Source organism: Manis pentadactyla, chromosome 1 (assembly GCF_030020395.1).
Source record: "Manis pentadactyla isolate mManPen7 chromosome 1, mManPen7.hap1, whole genome shotgun sequence".
Classification (NCBI taxonomy): domain Eukaryota; kingdom Metazoa; phylum Chordata; class Mammalia; order Pholidota; family Manidae; genus Manis; species Manis pentadactyla.
In genome coordinates this window covers 136,905,750-136,917,967 of record NC_080019.1, presented here as the reverse complement: position 1 = coordinate 136,917,967, position 12,218 = coordinate 136,905,750, and positions in this window count along the sequence as shown.

The following is a 12,218-nucleotide window of genomic DNA, read 5'->3' as shown; positions in this document are numbered from 1 at the left end:
TAGGTTGTTCCTCTCTTGAGGAATCTTACCCGTCTCTGGGTAACCAGTCATCTTCCGGGGCCATACAGGAAAATGTAAAGTTGGCAAGTGAGAGGGAAGCCTTATTGTTTGAAAAGGTTAGCTTTTTACTTTTTTGCCGATTTATGCCCTGTGGCTTCTATGCCCAGCATTTGTCTTGAGGTATCTTTACCACTTGGAAGAATTATGATACTCGGTAATTTCGATATGAGGCACGAATTCTATTTAAGGGTTGTAATTAGGAAGGAAGAAGAAAAGCTATAGAAGTAGCAGATGGAAGAAAACATGGGAAGATTGATTATTTCTTTGACATATCTTCTTGTAGTGTAACATAAGCATGTATAGGTTTTAAATTACTAATTAAATTGCATGCACACATTAACATAATAGGAATACAGCTACATAACCAAAGCAGACCTACAATTACCAGCCATATCCAGTGAAATCAAGAAAACCAGTTAGGCACCCTAGGCATTTGTTCTACTCTATATTTTTAAAATTTCTATTAGAATGTAACACATATGCAGCCAAAATATCAAATGTACATCTTGATAAGTTTTCATACATGTGCACACCTGTGTAACTACCACCCATATTCAGATGCAAAACATTTCCTGAACCCAGGTTTTCTTCTATCCCTTTTTAATTACCTGCCTCCCCCAAAGATAAACACCATTGTGACCCCTATCACTATTGATTAACTGTGATTATTCTTGAACTTCATATGAATGGAACCATATGGGATTTATATTTCCATTTTTTTTGGCTCAACATTTTATCTACATTGTTAAACGTGGAAGTAGGTCATCTGCTTTATTTCTATGTAATATAATTATTCTGTCTGTTTTACTATCAATGAACATTTGGGTTATTTCCCAAATATTCTTGTACATGTCTTCTGGTAGACATACAGTTCTATTTCACTTAAATATACACCTTCAGGTAAAATTATTGGTGCATTGAATAGATACATATTTAGATTTAGTAGATCTTTGACAAAGTGGGTGTACCAATTTATACTGCAACCAATAAAGTACAATAGTCTTCATTGGTCCACATTCTTGAAAACCCTTGATATTATTGGTCTTCTTAATTTTAGCAATTCTGGTGGCTGTGTAATAGTATCTCATTTTGATTTTAATTTTCATATTCTTAAGTGATGCTGAACAATTTTCATATTTTTATTGGCCACTTAAATATTTTCTTCTGTGAATTGCCTATCCCATTCTATTTCCCATTTTTAATAGGACTACTTGTGTTTTTTTCTTACTTATTTATAGGAGTTCTATATATAAATTCAAATTTGTTTTATTGATTATTCTACTTTCATTGGGATTCGTTTTAGTTTTCCAGCTTTGAATGAAAGCTCAAATCCTTCTGAGAAAGGTGTATTAAAATCGCCAGCGATGATTTTGCATCATCCATTTCTTCTTTTAATTCTGTCCATCTTTTCTATACAAATTATGAAACTGTGATCTTAGATTGATGTAACTTTAGTATTATATCTTCCTTTTGACCTATTATTGTGGAAATGTCTCATTTGTCTTCCTTGAATTCTACTTTGCTGTCATTTAAGTCTTATCAGTTTCTTTGTTTGTTTTAAATGTATTTTGGGATGTCTTTCTCCATCCTTTTATTTTTCGGTTCCATCTGTCCTTATATTTAAAGTTTGTGGTTAATAAACAACATATAGTTCAATGATGTTTTTGTATTTAACCTGGAAATCTTTCAGTTGAGTATTTAGTGAACTTATATTTAACAATACAGTTGGTTTAGACCAACAATCTTGCAGTTATCTTCTAGTTGTTTCATTTGTTTATAATTCTCTTTTTTTGCCTTTCTTTCAATTATTCAAGGTTTTTAATTTCAATTATCTTTTTACAAGCTTTTAAATTATACACCTGATATTAATGTTTTAAAGATTATCATACATCACAATATCATCTCTGAATTATTAGAGTCAACATGAATTTAGTACTTTTACCATTCCTAGTTTGGGGCAAGAATCTTAACACAATTCAGTTCTGTTTATGCCCTCTTACCTATATGTTGCCATATATTTTACTTAACAAATGTTGTAAATCCTGCAAGCATTATTATTGGTGGAGTGTTTAACCATCAGTAATCTTTTATAATTACTCACATATTAATCTTGCTGGTGCTGTCATCAGTCTGAATAACAATCTGTGATATTTCTGCTAGTACATATATGCTAGTGTCAAAGTCTTTTGTATGTCTAATTTGTTAATTTGCTTTAATTTTTTGAAGGCTATAGTCACCAGATACAGAATTTTAGTTTGGCAGTTTTATTCCCTCTTTCTTTCAGCATTTTAAATGTGCCTCCCATTGTCTTCTGGTCTTCATTATTTCAATAAAAAGTCAGTTGTAATTTTTATTGACACTACACTGAAAGTGTTTTCTCTTTGTTATTGGTTTTTAATGGTTAGGCTATAATGTACCTGTGTGTACTTTTCCTGTTTAGTTTTTACACAGTTTCTTAAATTTATGAGTTGATTTCTTTCATCAGTTTGAAAATAGTTAGCCAGAGTGTCTTCTAATAATGTTTCTGCCCATTCTCATTTTTTTTACTTTCTGAAACTCTATCACACTTATCTTAGATGTTTTCTTTATCATTTCTGTCTTTGCCATCTGTTCTCTGGTTCACTGATCTTCTCACGTATTGTTTTTCATACTTTATAAAACATAAATTTATTCTCTATTACAGTTGTTTTTTCAGTTATAGAATTTCTATTTTAATCCCTTGTCTTTGGTTCTCCATGTCCTCCTCTAAATTCATGAAAATATCAATAATAGCTAATTTAGAGCAACTATTTATTGATTCCACAGACAAATCAACTATGAGTCTGTTTCTGTTTCTTTCATTTCTCAGTAAATTTGTCCTATATTTTTAAAAACATACCATGTAATTATTTTTTTATTGGCAGTAGAACATTCTGAATGAAAAACAGAACAGCGGATCAACAAATTCTAGTCCAAAACAAGTTTTAGGGTTTGTTATGGTTGTTGTAGTTTAGTTTTACTCTTAAGTCTAGAAAAAAAGCCAAGTTCTAGGTCATGGCTTATAGCCCTAGGATGAGAGCATAACTCCTGGAGTGTGAACCTTCAAAGTGCTAAAGAGAAAGCTCAGAAAATCCTATATCTTAACAGGCTTTGAACTCCCATCTTTGTCTTACCAACATCATTCATTAGCTGAAATATCTGTTTAGATTTTATTTCCTAGCTGCTGTTTTCTGAATTCTTACTTTATACATGGCCACGCATAGCCTAGATGTTAGTCAGTGATTTGAGGGACAATTACATGTGGATTTTGAAGTTCTTTCATCTGTTGTTTTTTCTGACTGTGATTATGACCCTCAGGTTTCAGTTTGCTCTAACCTTTATTTTATCTCTTATCCAGCAAGACTGCTGTCTTCTATTTGGACTCTAATCTCCTGTACCACACATAAAGAAATCACCTAGAGAAAAAGGTGGGGTGAATTTAGATGCCTCTTAGTGTATGCTTCCCTTTTCTCAAGGATCACAGCACCTGATTTCCTACATATGTTGGCTGCTTTCAAACAGTTAATTTTTATATTCTGTTCAACTTGGTAACTTTATTTTTAGAAGGATCATTTGTTTAACATCAGCTACTCCATCTATTGTCAGGAGCAGAAATTTTGGTCCTGATGTTGGTAAATTCTGCACTGATATACATGGTGTGAATCCATATGCATCTGTTTTGCTGGGCAGTTAGGGAACTCTTTCTGGAGACTCATGTTCTCTAGTTTTAGAATGTTTCTTTAAATCATATCATTGATTATTTTCTTTCTTAATTTTCCAAAGTCTTTTTCCGGAGACTCTTATTGTTTGAATTTTGCACTTCCTGAAACTCTGTTCTAACTTGCTTATAGTGTCTCTTCTGTTGTACATTTACTTATCTTTTTCTTTACTTTGTGAAAGAATTTTTCAAACTCAACTTCCAAGTTGTCTTTAGTTTTTCATTTTTATTATCATGAACTTAATTTAAACTTCAGTAGTTTTTTTTTTTTTGGTTATCTAGGGGTTCTTTTTTATATTTCCTTACTATGTGCTGGATCATATTTCTTTGATAGCATTAATGATATTCTTTTTAAAAGTTTCATTCTTTTGTAATAGTCTTGTTTCCTCCATTTTGCCTCTTGTTCTTTGTTTTATTGTCTGTCTTCCATGCTATATTTTCTGGGTCCTCTCTATTTGGTTTTCTGCTTTACATTTAGAGTTAGAGACTACAAAATTGACCGAAGCTCTGAATGCATGAATGAGACTTAATAACTGAGTTTCACTTTATGTAATATGGCTGGTGCAATTGTTGTATGTATTACTTATGTTATACTGTCTGTTATACCCAGTAGACCCAAATTATTCAATGGCTGAAATACACATAAAAAACGAATTCTTGTTCATATAATAGTACTAAGCAGATAATTATGTGCAGGTATCCCATTTGTACACAGTCATTTAATGGGTTATACCAACAGAGTCTTTTCCATCTTTAATATGTGGCATTTGTGGTCACCCCAAAGGTCATGTACATTTCAAAAAGTTCAAAGGGGAAAGCAGCATGGTGGAAAGTTATATGTAAAAGTTTTATGAACCTGCCAGACCTAGAAGAGATGCATATCAATTCCACTCATATCTCATATGCCATCCTTTTGCATATATATTTCTGGGGTGATAGGAAATGCAGACTCTGACTGGACATCCACTTCCCAGGGACAAATCTATGCTAAGGATATTGATGGTAATTTTTGTTGCATGGTTAGCCATTACTTCTACATTGTATGTTTATTTTATGTTATTTTAAATCAGATTGCTGAGAAAAGATGGGAAAGCTCTCATCTTGACAGGCAACCCAGTTAGGAAGAAAACAGTGTGGGAAGAGTCTCAGTATCTAGAAAGTACAAATTGACTTAAAAGCTCCTCTTCAAAGTACGGGAATTCTGTTCCCAATTTTGCCTTCTTTAGATAGTAAGTTTTCAGTCTTTGCTATAGTGGAAGTGGGGCATGGGGAGGATTTGCCCACAAACATGGAGTAGGGGAAAACATATAGAGATTTAACTTCTTTGAAAACATAATCTAACCATTTTCTTAATTATTTACTCTTCACTGTCCCTATGTTCCAAAGTATCTGGTGCTTCTGATTCTTGAAACTTTCTTGGGAAGGCTTCGGGTTTTATCTATTGTTGACTTAGGATCTAGTTTTCTTGGTCACAAATTATCCATTTTTACAAATTTTGTTCTACTTTTCAAAATTTTGTTACCACCTTCCAAATTATTGCTTTGTCTTCTTTCTTCTCTATGCTACTCCCATAGAGAAAGAAAGAATGCCTTTTCTGAAGTGTTAGTAAGATCCTGAAATCAAATCTATCATTTTAACCAGAAGTCTATGGGTATAATATTTTGAAAATAGTAAACAAATACATTTCATCCTGCAAGTTGCATTTGCCATATTTCTCTGTAGCCATTCTGCTACCTGGACTTGTGAAAGAAGGAAGTATGGTGCCACATTGTGAAGGAAGAGGAAATGATGTAAAGGAAATCACCCTAATATAAAAACAAAATATACTCACCCTTCTGACTTGGCTGTGCAAGAGGAAGACAAATAGAAGAAGCAGCAAGTGACAGGATGTACATGTGTGCCCTTGCTCTCCCTTCCTGGCTGAAGTCCCAAGGGAGTTTTTTTATTAAATATAATACTGGACAAATTTGGTAATACCATTTGGGGAGGACGGGGTGTGGGGACAGAGACTGACTGGACATGAACTGAGAAAATTGTAATCTCCTTTGAATGCTCAGAGTTATGTTTAGTTTCATATCAGAACAACATGGAGGAGTTTGGCAATCCCTGAGGGAAGTGTCAAAAACTGAAGGGCAGGGAATAATCTACCAGTTCATTATGACCACCCAATTTATAGAGAATCCAGACATTTTCCCGTGTCCTCATGGTAAATGCAGTGAGGTTAAGAGGGTTGATTTTCCAATAGAAGCCTGGAAAGCTGAAATTAAGATACCACACAGCATGAGGATTTCGTCACCAGGGAAAGGTGATGAGATGAACGGACTTCAGCTTTGGGAGCCAGCACAGAGCGCTAACAGGTCCCGTGTGATCAGCTGCTCGAACTCAATGAGCCCTGCACAGGAGTTCAAAGACTACACAAGTTACACATTCGAAGAGACCATCAAGAACATGTTTCGATCATATAGTCAAAATATTGTAACAACTTTGTATAGTGATAGCTGGTAGCTAGAATTATCATGTATATAAATGTTGAATCACTGTGTTGTACACCTGAAACTAATGTAATACTGTGTGTCAACTACCCTTCAATAAAAAAAAAAAAAAAAAGAACATGTTTCCATCCCTCAAATGCTCTTACCATCATTTTGTAGGAGAAGGGGATTGAATTTAAAGCCTTCATTTACTCAGCAGATAGCACTGATTGGTTTCCTATTGCTACTGTAACAAATTAGTATAAATTTAGTGGCTTAAAACAACACAAATATATTATCTTACAGTTTTTGAGGTGGAAAGTCCAAAATAGATAGCTAAAATCACGGTGTTGGCAGAGCCGTGCTCCTTTCTGGAGATCCTTCGGGAGAACCCCTCTCCTTTCCTTTTCCAGCTTCTAGAGGCTGCCTGCCTTCCCTGCTCATGGCACCCTTCCTCCATTTTGAAGTCAGCAATATTACACCTCTCTGATCATCTTTCTAATAGTCACATCCCTAACTCTCTTCTCTTTTTCTCCTCTACCTTTAAGGACCCTTGTGATTACTTTGGGCCCAGGCAGATAACCTAGGATAATATTCCCATTTTAAGGTCAGCCAATTAGCAACCTTTATCCCTTTAGCCTCTTTAATTCCCCTTTGCCATATAAGGTAACATATTCACACGTTCTAGGGACCAGGATGTGGACATCTTTATTTTGTTTATCCTAGGGGGATTAACTCTAAAGAAACTACTGAAACCATAAAAGAATGAGATAAATGAATTGGCAAATGTAATTTCAACTCCCCATCCACAGCTAACCAACAGGTTGGACATATGAAGAAAATAAGATCACTTTTAAAATGGAGAAGCCATGTTTTCTTTGCTGTAGTGCAAACACACTTTTTACTTCACTTTTTGCAGATTCTGAGATATAATCTGATAACTTGATTATTAATCAAAGATCTAGTAACCATTGTTTAATATAATTCTGTATTTATCTCATGGCTTAAGTAGAACATTTCACTCTTATTCCTCTTGGGTGTTAAAAGTCATATTAACTTAGATGAAAATCGTTACCCAAAGACAATGAGATAATTCTAGATGCTTGGTGACAACTTCTCAGATGAAAGGTTATCATTTTTCTTCCCAAGTTTTTTGCTATTTCTTGTATATAGAACAAATAATAGTAATTCGTTAGAGCATCGTGTTAAGAGTTGCTGTAACCTGTGGCTATTATGCTAATATATTTCTCTTTAGGTGATTAATATGCTTGAAGTTTTTCTTTTCCATTGGATATTTAGATGTCATGATTTATTATGGTTTTTTTTTTCCATAAAGTACATCTTTAATAAACAAACCTAATTTAAAAAACTGGGAACTTTACAACAAGTTTTAAAAACTGAAGTATTAAGTATTTATTTCCACAGGGGATATACCACTAATCTTTTTTAAGGTCAATTTAAACAAGATCAATCATAATTATATTCTAAAAGGTTTTCTTTGGAAACGAATTTGTTCACTGGGTGATCTGTAAGTGGCACCTTTAAAAATCCTATCCATATCTCATACAGAAAACCATCATTGAAGAGTTCAGGAATTGTTTATTTGGAATCCAAAGATAACACACTGAAATTTTAAGCAATGAGTTTGTGGGCACAATTGCAGCCAGATATTTAGAGCTATTCTGATGATTAAATGCATCTTGTTTTGTCATCTGGATGCTTGTCATTGTGTAGAAGGAGACATCATATAAACAGTGGTTTCTTGACACAGATTATACCATGAATATACTCCATATTTATTAAAATAGCTTAAGTTTCTATTTCAATTATGAGCCACCTGAGGAAACTGACAAATTGCTTCTTAATTCATTATTTTTGAGTCTCTTTCCATACTGATTCTACATATGGAATGCATTGTATTATTCATAAAGTTAATGTGATTGGCTGCTATTTCACATTCTTACAGCCAATTTGTGCTGACTTGACTCTTTTGGTGAGATCATAATAATTATAAGTCTAAGGTTATGCTTTTGATCTTTATAAAGAAGTTTGCTTAATTCCATCTTTGGAACACAGATGGCACTCATATTCTCCATACAGTTGTTTTATAAATGCATGTCTTTGATCTTATGGGAGGAGACTATGCATTCCTTATCTTTAGTAAAACTCAACCAGTTAAGAATATCCTGACAGCATATCAGAACTGTATTTTTAAAGTATGGCAGCATGATGGGTGGAAATACACTAACTGGTTACTAATTTTCCTTGGATGTCATGTCCAAAATTAATGGTTTCGACTCCAAACATATAGTTTGGGTCTCAGTTCTCTAGTTAAATGATTCCAAATAAGATTTTATTGCAAAACTATTTTGGTTGGAGTAGTATATTAAAATCTCACAATTGCATTTTATATTTGAAGTGTAAGAAGAATAATAAAGCCTCACTAAACTAATGTAAAAAACTGCAATGTTGTTTTCAAATATCTCCAATAAGTCAAATTATGACAGAATGTTATAGTAGGAAGTAGGAAGCCTAACTTAACTGTTTTAATGTATTATGTACTTAAGGATAGCTTCTTTTATTCTTAGTGTTCATTGTTTATAAATCCTTATTTAAAGAGGTTAGATATAGACCATCCACTAATCTTATTATAAAACTAATATTCTTCAAAATCCCTTAAATAACAGTGAATTTCCAAGTGCATTTTATGTTAGTGGAATCTAAATATATGTGCTATTAAGAAAATTTGCCCTGTTTTGATTTTTACCTGGCCAAATGGGCAGCTAGCAATGAAGTATTACCTATTTGATTTTCTTCAGCATTTTTGTGCAATGTCAGATCAAGACCAGGTAGAAGGGTTGCACATTCTTACAAAAAAAAAAAGAACAGTCATGATTGTATGTATGTGTATTTGTATATTTGTGTGTGTGTGTGTGTGTGAGAGAGAGAGAGAGAGAGAGAGAGAGAGAGAGATGAGGTCTACTTATCTTAATTTGATTACCAGTAAAATTTCATGATTTTCTAGAAGATTGATAAAAACTGGTGTTTCATAAAAAACCCATGAACTAGGTGAGAGGCAAGTAGCTTCTGAGATTTTTTCTACAGTCACCTAGAGAAAAAGCATCTTAAATTATATATCAAGTAACTAATTTACATCTTTGATTTGCAGTGTTTTGATTTCAGTGTGTATAACAGTTCAGGAAAGTAAGTTTAGTATTTTCTTATATTATTTGTGGTTTTTTAAAAATCAAGCCCGATGATCTCTTACTGGTCTAGTTAGGAATTTTCCTCACCCATTACTCCTATTAAAACTTGATTTTTGGAATATATAGATAGAAGAGCTGTGCTTTTTAAAAAGACAACCATATAAAATGCAAAATCAACTTAAATATATTTTATGATACAAATCTTGCAAATACTAATGAAAAAGAAGAATAAATTGATAAAAAATAACACATTAGGATTCTTTCTCTCCAGTGTGGGTGAAATATGTGTTATATACTTGTATCCAAATAGATATAGGTGTGTTACTGTGTTCTCCTAATGTGCCTACTGTAATGGTGAATTCCATTCCTGATTTGAGAATCATGACCCCAAAATCAAAATAGACCAATAAATGAAGGTAAACATTGGTGAAATTCCACCTTAGGAAATAGTAATGCTTAAAGCTTAGCGTTGTGGAAAAAGAAATATGTAAATTATAAAATAATAAGAAAATACACAGGTGCTGAGGACATCACATTTTGATGATATTTCAAGTAGGCATAAAACAAAAGACAGTTTTATTTACCTGAAAAACCCAAGCTAGAAATCTCCATTTCAAAATGCTTATTTCTTTACAATGTGGCTGAATGGCCATGAACAATGCAAATTGGTTTTACTTTCTAAGTTCATTATATTTTTTAGTAAGCAATTCCGTTCATGAATATGTAAATGCACATGCATAAAATAAAATAATTAGTGGGCGTTTCCCACTGCAGACTGTACCCGACTCTGTTTAACTAACACATGAAAACCAAAGATTTCATTTTTCAGGCATTTTGAATCAGTGTTGCAGGGAACACTATAATTATGTAACATGGAAATACATAAATGAGACATGTGCAGATGCTCGTGATAGTTGGGTTCCTCATAAATCGGCATCTGTGTGGCTATGACGATGGGTGCAGATTCACTTATTCACTCTGACGCTTAGTGAGAAGGGAAAAATACCTTACTCAGGTCCTCAATAATCGTTTATTTGCTGACTAGGTTCCACTCCCATACCCTACCTCGATAAATTTCTAGAACAATGTTTCAATTGTATGTATACATGCATATACATACAAATACCACAGATACTTATGCACACACTTTTTTCTTTTGAAGGGGAGAAATGACAACTACATCTGTTAAAGTATTCTGGAGGAAGCATTAAGCTCTGGGAAGACAATAATCAGGGGATTTCATTATTGAAATAAGCAAGCATGTTCATGCATATTTTTACGGCATGCATGCTTATGCGCCACTCTGTACAAACAGTGCTATTGCAGCTCCTGCGCAGTAATTAGGTTGATGTAATTACGGTGAAATAAAAGCAGCCTCACTGATAATTTCACAGTGAATATTAAAGACATATGTGCCTTCCAGTATACAATAAATGAACCTGAACTGCTGTCAGGGGACTAGGAGGACAGTGTGGCCAATGCACCTATTGTGTCCCCGCTGCAGAAAGGAGCCTGCCGATTGGCCACTGTCTGCAGCACACAGCACTGGCTGGTTATAAAGGAGTTGTCTAGGGGAGAGCCTGTAGGTACTCCATTGTCTGGTAAAGTTCCTATGACTGCATTCTTTTTTGCAAGGGGGGTGGAGGGAGAGTGGGGAAGGAGGGGGTGTCAGCTCAACTGTAAAAGCTGCACAGATTTTTTTTCTTTCTCTCTCTCTCTCTCTGCCTCTCCATAGATCGTTTCCGTTTCATGCCCTGTCTCATTTTGCATAGCTAAAAAAGAATGCTAATTAAGATCCCTTGTCTTAACCTGAAAATAATGACTCGGATATAATTAGAAATATGGTGAGAGTTTTAAATTCTGGTAGACGACCAAAAACATCAGTTACGGTGCTTAAGAGGGAAGTGAAGAATTATTTTTCTATATTCAAGGTAAACATGGGAAAGGGGGGGGTTCCCCCTCTCTTTTTTGACCAATTTTAACCAATGGTGTTCTACTGCAGATGAGAAGATACTGTATTTCTAAAACTGTTTTAGCCATCAAACTGAAAGGACACTAATCAGTTGCAAGAGAAGCCTTCTTAATCCTCCTTAGGATGCAATTCAGATGAAAGAACTGCTTTTTTATTTTTCTTTTTGTATGTGTGTGTTATAGATGGATCTGAGGACGCTGTCTGGGCTTGGTGCCAAGTGCTGCTATTTCACAGCAGCGACCGCCTCACAGATGAGCTGTGGGAAGCAGGAGGGAGACTCTCTCTTAGGGTGCCACTACTATGGAGACACAGCTGGGCTGAACAAGATTTGCTTCAAACAACAACAAGAGACACAGAAAGTATCTGGTTCAACCGCTGCCCAAGCAGGCAGGCACCAGAAGAGCTAGCAGCCAATCCGGCCATGCTCGAAGCAGCTCTGCAGCTCAGCCAATCAGTGACATCACTGGTGAGAAACTCATTTACATCATGCAGTAATGAACTTTGTTTAACATAGCCTCCCCCTTCTTCTGTTACCCCCCCCCATATTAGGTCCTTCCATTAATTATTCTACTGGCATAATTTAAACCTCTATGCAAAAATGTAGCTACAGTCTCTCTGATAGCTTTTGCCTCCCTTCCTCTCCCGCTGGTGTCTGCTATCACTGAAAGTGATTCTGGGTACAATTCTATTTTGTTTTGACCTTGCAGAATTATCTTCTGTTTGTTAAAAAAAAATTCGTACAAAAAAATTAACCTTTGTTTATTTTATCGGAC